Raw genomic sequence first — 6,898 nt, 5'->3', positions numbered from 1 at the left:
GGAGAGAGTTTCATAATGCTAACAAGTGCAAAAAAAAAAAATTCATATATGAATACTAATAACAGCATTATTCACAATAGTCAGAAATGATGCTCATTCAGAAACAATCCAAATGACCATACCCTAAAAATGGATGGACAAAATGTGGTATGTTTATGACTGAATAGTATTCAACCCAAAGAGTGAACGACAAATATATGCCATGACATGGGTGAACCCCAAACACGTGTTACATGAGAGAAGCCAGTCATGAAAGACCACATACTGCATGGTTACATGTTATGTCATGACATGACATGTCCAGAATAGGCAGACCTATAGGAGTGGAATGTAGATAGGCTGCTACTGTAGCACAGTGGTTAAGGGTTGTACACCGGGAGCTGTATCCCACATGGCTGACCCTGGTTCAAATCCTGGCCTTAGTGCTTAAAAAACATGCCGATTATGTGTGTGCACATGCCCCAAATCCCAACGTGCTGGAGAAATGGAGGATTATGGTGTGACCATGCCCCATTCTTCTGCCCTCTCTCTCTCTCTCTCTCTCTCTCTCTGGCAAGCATCCATGCCCTCTGGCAAGACAAAATAAAGACAGACAGAAAGAGAGAGAGAAAGAAGAAAGGAAGGAAGAAAAAGGAAAGAAAGAGAGAGGAAAAGAAGAAAGATTACTGGGCTAGCCTGTGGCCTGGTGGTTAAGGTGGCAGATCTGACATGGCTGACTGCATGGTTTGAGTCCCGGACATGGTAGCTTTAAAAGCATGCCAAGCACATGTGGACGTGTGTCCAGAATCCCCAGAGGAGGAGAAATTGAGGAAAAGGGATTGCAGTGTGAACATTCCCCATGGGGAAGAAGATGTACTTTCTCATTTTCTCTCTCTCTGGAAATAAATGAGTAAAATTAAAAAAAAAAAATGAAATGAAAACCTAAAACCAAAGAGTTAGCTCTGTAGTGAAGTAGTTTGAGCTCTGCACAAAGGAGACTGTATCTCACATGGTCGACCCCCCAAATCTTAGCCCCAGGCCCTGGACCCATCGGGGTCTGGGGTCAATTTATATCAAGGAGATGGTATATAAAAAGATTTACTTAGTTTTAGAATTTTCCTCTTGCCCTGAATCAACTCTGCTACCAGGGCTGTGTGGCCAGAGGATGGCTTCCAGTTCTGTGGTGGTTGTTTTGTTTGTTTGTTTGTTTTTTAAAGAAGTGTTTTATTTAATTTTATTTATTATTATTATCATTATTATTTTCCAGTTTGGTTAGAGAGAGACAGAGAGAGAGAGAGGAAGTGAGAAAGCAAGCCACCAGGTCCGAGACTTGAACCGTGGTCAGCCATGTGGGAGTCCAACGCCTTTAACCACCATGCCACTTGCCGGCCCCTGCTTTGTTTGTTTTACCAGAGAGGGTGTGTGTTTGCCAGAGAGAGCAAGCAAGAACGAGACCACCCCTTGATGGAGCATGGTCACACTGCAATCCCTTTTCCTCCATTCCACTTTCTTGTCAAGATTTTGGGCACATATGCCCAGTATGGCTTCCAAGCTCCTAAGGCTGGAATTCAAATTAGGATTGGTCATGTGGTACCCCATTCCCCTAACTACTGTACTAAGGGGCCAGCCCGCCAAGGTCTTGACTTGCCTCACCTCCTTGCTCAGAACTCTGACTCCCACAGATCCCTGATCCCGTGATCTCTTATAGATACTGGCCCACAGCTTCACCAGGTCCTTGGCCTCTTGCTTGGTTGTTGACCATCCTCCCTACCTGGACTGTGCTATCGTGACTTCTGTGACTGGAATGTTCTCTGAATTCAACATGACCATCATGGTAGGCAGCTTCTGAAATGGTTCCACCTGATCCTCCCTCCCAGCATTCATGCCCTTGTGTAACCCCTCCCCCAGGGTCTTGCTACTTGTCTTGATCTCACACACATGCGCTACCTCCCTCTGCTTCTCTCCCTGTCCTTGTCGCTCTTTCTCGCCCTCTCTGTCCCTCTCACACTGACAAAAAAGGCTGCCGTATTCCTAGCTGCCCTGTGGAAAGGCTCATATGGCAAAGAGCTGAGGTTGGCTTGGAGACAACAGCCAGTGAGGAACTGAGGCCCTTGGTCTGCCTGCCTGTGAGGGTCTGCACGCTGCCAACAACCACTTGGTGAGCTTGGAAGCAGATCTTCTCCACGCTGAGCCTTGAGATGAAGGCAGCCATAGCTGACAGACACCTGGCTGTAGCCAGTGAGAGACCTGGGGACCCAGCTAAACCTCCCCAAGATTCCTGAGCCACAGAAACTGAGAGGTAACGTGGACCACTGCACGCCAGAGTGATTGCTATGGAGCAGTGGATAACTGACAGCGGCCAAGGTAGGGCTCTTCCTCCATCCGCGCCTAAGCCTTCCCGCTGGCCACGGCCATACTGCCCCAGGCCACCAGATTAAGGGGCTCAACTAAACACTCCCCCACAGTGATTTAATAGCTTCACACAGAGGTGCATTCAAGTGTAATGGTCTGAATGCTGGTGTCCCCCCAAAACTGAAATGGTGGAACTTACCCCCCAAGGTGATGGTCTCAAGACATGGGTTCTTCGGGAAGTTATGAGAACGCTGTTCTCATGAATGGGCGTAGTGTCCTTCTAAAAGGGCCCGAGGGATCCTGAGGGTCCCAAGTACCCTTCTGCTGCGTGAGGACACAGCCACAGGCACGCCCCGGGAAGCAGAGAGCAAGTCCTCCCACACAGCGGATCTGCTCACACCTTGGTCTCGGACTTCCCAACGTGGATTACTCACGATGACTCCATCGAAGGTATTTTGTCGTAGCAGCAGGAACGAACTTAGACGATAATTAAATTCCCGATCCGCAGGCCTTCTTCTTTCAGGAAGAACATTCTCCATGGCAGGGAGAGCAGTATCACCAATTAGGGGGTGGAAATTAGTTCTTGGGAGGTGAGAAATCTTACTTCTGTGTGTATAAAACACAGATATATATATATATATACAACACATAACCCAACATACAGTATCTCCATGGTATTAACATTTCACTGCTGGGGGTTGGGGTAGTGTTAATGAAAAAAAAAAAGGCTGAGAAAACTCAGTTTTCAGATGACAAAGGGCTTCCCTGCGCAGGTGGAGTAGTTTAGGAAAGAAGGAGACCAAAAAAAAAAAAAGAGCATTAGAGGAAGCTAGCATGAGGGTTAGGCCTGAGAGAGAAACTTCTGGAACCTTCCCCAAGTCTAATCAGAGGCCTACTCCTCCTGGGGGTGCTCCTGGCACCCTACACATGCCCTATTTCAGAGCTCACACTCTGTTTCTAATTCCCAATTTCCTTTCCACTTGTCAGTAAATCTGTCAAGAGCAGGGACTGCGCCAACGTGGGCATCTGGCCCACGGTAGGTCAAGAAAAGACCTTTGTTCACGGCTGACTGTGTGCTGGGGCTGTTCCTCCCCAGGCTCCAGGAGGTTCGAGCCATCAGCACCGGCAGCTGCCCCACTCAGGTACCACCTCTGGAATGCTGGGACTGCTCCCCTCACCAGAGCAGTTTGGAGAGAGCTCCCTCTCAGCGTCCTGCTCTCGTGGCCCTGAGCTTATGAAGACCCCGAGATGTTTCTGTTCCACAGGGGTGGGCTCAATTAGACCCAGGTCCTGTGAGTAAGCCTGGCTCGCCCCACACAAGGCTCAGATTCTCCCCCAGAGCCCCGGGTCTGTGTTGGTCCTTCCTTCTGATAGCTTCTCCACTCAGTTAACAAGACACTCCTGGCCATAGCCACACTCGTGTTCGCATAGCCACAGTTGCTGTCTGTCTTTCTGGAGATGGTCTCTCAGACTCCATGGAAAGTGACAAGTGCAGGTAAGCCCTGGGACGGGCCGGGGTTGCATCTCAGGTGAATCTCCCCAACAACCAGCAGCACTCGAGCGTGTAAGTTCTGGCAGCATGCACATCACTAGATCATGGGAATGCTTCAGAACATCTGCCTCACAAAGATAAAGAGGTGGAAAGCCAAACTCACTTGAACTTCAGGTATGCCTCAGAATAAACAAGACTCTGGAAGGGAGGTGATTATCCACCTTTGAAGTTTGAAGACTCGGCTTGTTGTGACTCAGACTCAAATCTCTGGGCCTGGCACGCACTAGTTCTGTAGCCGTGGCCACATTTCGTAACTTCCCTGTGCCTCGATGTTCCTGTCCGGAAAGCAAGGGTAACAGTAGCATCTTCCCCACGGGATTGTTGGTAGATGGGACGAGGTTGTGCATACAAGGAGCCAGAGCAACGCCTGGCCCAGTGCTTGCTTGGTTAGTTACTTCTACTGACTAATGGGTTCCCTCATGGTAAACACTCTTATGTGCATTATGGTGCCCATCTCGATATGGGTCCTATCCGAAGTCATTCATTTATCCTCCTCTCTTCTCTGCTGCTAACGGTAGCTTCTTAGGTTACTTTTGGAAATGCTGGTTAGTCATTTCTCAGGGTTTTCTCCCAGCAAAAGAAAATGATGGTCCAGTTATGGCCTGTGAAGTGTAAAGGGAAATCCGTGAGAGGTATCTGAGAGAGAAGTATGAAAAGACTCCTTTCCTTTTGTCATTTGGGTGCTCTGATGTGAAGATGTGATGCTTGGAGCTGAAGCAACCATTCTGCCACCATGAGGAGAGAGCCACATAGATTACAGAGGCCTAAATTCAGTGCCTTGATATCACTGGTTATTGGCATCATTAATCTTATGCCAAAGCACTGAACTTCTGCCTTCTCATTAATTTGGACCACTTAATAGCTTTCATTTTATTTATTTATTTATTTAGTGAGAGGTTTTTTTGCTATAGGGCACGTGCACTCTCCAGAAAGACAGAGAGACAGAAAGCGAGAAATCACCCCCCAGGGGGGATGGCCACACCACAATCCCTTCTCCTCCACTCTCCTCTTGGGATCCTGGGTACACATGCACACGTGCCTGGCGTGAGTTTAAGCCACTGGGTCTGGGACTCGAACCGCAGTCACCTACATGAGAGTCCAGCGACATAGCCATTACGCTAACTGCTGGTCCCAATACCTTTCATTTTAAAGCCAGTATAAGTTTTGCTTTCTGTTACTTACAACCAAAAATATCTTAGTTAACATTATAAACTAAGGAATCCTGATAACATACACAATCTGTGACAGTTGGATTGTTCCCATTTCAGAGGAGAAGAAGTTGAAAGCAACACAGCAGGAGTTCTGAAAATGTTTATAATTCTTATAAAACCTCTGCAAGTCAGGCTTTATCTCCAGTTACAGATTTCTACGTATGTTCAGGAGATTTTTTAATGCCCAGTGTTACACTATTAATACATGGAAGAGCTAGAATTCGAACCTACATTTTCCAACTCAAAATACATTGTTTTTCCCAACACTCTTCAACGCTATTACATGGCCTCAAAATTCTTTGGGACATTTTACTCTATTACTAATGTTGAATAGACACAAATGGAGTGACCCTAATTCAGGCCGTGTCGACCTGAGCATAATTATGCTCATGGCTTAGAGAGTGCATTTGCTAGCTCAATATTAGTCATAATAAAAGCGAATGGCGGCAGGCGCTGGATGGAATTCACCGTCCTCAGACCCAAGTGTCGATGTATATTTCTGTCCTTAGGCTCTCGGAGAATTTATATTCCCAATCCACACTTCAATGGGTAATTGCCCAGCGTCTGTTCTTTTTAAGTCTTTATTATTTTTTATTCTCCCCCAGATGTTGAATTGAGCTGTAGTGATTTCGGGATTTCAGTGAGAGGTCCAGCTGCTGGGTTTGGGAAATAACCACGTTTGGTTTCTTTTCAGTCCTTCCACTTGAATTGATGATGAGGTTTTGATGAATAGGACCCTTCTCTCAGCCCTGCCCTCTTGGCGTGTGTCTGACTCCGTGACAGCTTTCGTTTCATTACGCGGATGCGTCTCTTGTAAGGAAATGTATGTGGTAACTGCTGCCAAGATCCAGAAGGCCGGCCCAGGGATTTGTGGTCTAAGCATCCTGGACTCCTCTCTGTACAGTATACCCAAAGGCAGGTTGGGGTAGCTTGTTCATTTAAGGCTCTCTCGGGCTGGGTGCTTGAGAGCCTGCCCGTCCTGCAGTGAATTGCAGGTGTATGCTGGGAATCAAGGACCTCAAGGGCCAAGGCAAGAGGAGGGGAATAAAGGGACGAAGCTAGAGAGGGATGAGAGGGAGCAGGTGGAGGTGGGCAGATCCACGTATTGCCTCCGTTTTCCGGGATAGGACCTGCAGTCTGGGCCTTCGTCACCCAGGCTTGGTCTCTGTCGCTGTCGGCACTAACATAACTTAGTTTAGTTTGCTCACGTCTTGGCTCTCTCACTAAATTTGAAGTTCCTTGCATTCCAAATCGATTCCAGCTATCTCTTGCTGGGTTACAAATCGCCCCCAAGTTCAATGGCTTAAGGCAACGACGGTCGCTTTATTACCTCTTACCGTTTCGCTGGGTGGGACAGTTGGGAAGACCTGGGCTCGGCAGTTCTGACTGGTAGTTTCATGCCATTGGATGAGAGAGGCTGGAGCAGCTGGGACCTGGCCAGCCATCTTTCTGCAGGGCCTCTCTGCTCCTCTCCTCTCCTGTTCTCTTTCAGGGCCTTTCTGTGAGGGGAGTTGGGCCGTCCTCGTGTCGTGTCGCAGCAGACCTCAGGGACAGCCAGACTGCTGACGTGGCTGAAACTCGCAGGAGTGAGCATTCAGAGTAAAGTAGCAGCTGAGCTGTTAGGACTTCTCTGCTATACTCTGTCGGCCAAATCCGGTGCAAAAACTCACCTACTCTCAGGACCAGCAGGTGGCATAGTGGTTAAGGTGCTGGACTCCCACGCTCGACCATGGTTTGAGCCCCGGACCTGGAGGCTCAAAATTCACGCTGGGTGCATGTGTATACATACTCTAAATCCCGAGAG

The 6,898-nt window shown here is 48.1% G+C and overlaps 1 pseudogene; it reads left to right on the top strand.

Annotated features, from left to right (window-relative positions):
* LOC102486771 (60S ribosomal protein L27a pseudogene) overlaps window positions 1-6,660 on the top strand; it is a 7,108-nt pseudogene extending 448 nt beyond the window's left edge.
* Window positions 6,661-6,898: the final 238 nt, after the last annotated feature.

This window comes from Tupaia chinensis, unplaced genomic scaffold (assembly GCF_000334495.1).
Source record: "Tupaia chinensis unplaced genomic scaffold, TupChi_1.0 Scaffold000493_1, whole genome shotgun sequence".
NCBI classification, from domain to species: domain Eukaryota; kingdom Metazoa; phylum Chordata; class Mammalia; order Scandentia; family Tupaiidae; genus Tupaia; species Tupaia belangeri.
The sequence above is the reverse complement of the archived record's forward strand: the minus strand, read 5'-3'. Positions and strand labels throughout refer to the sequence as shown.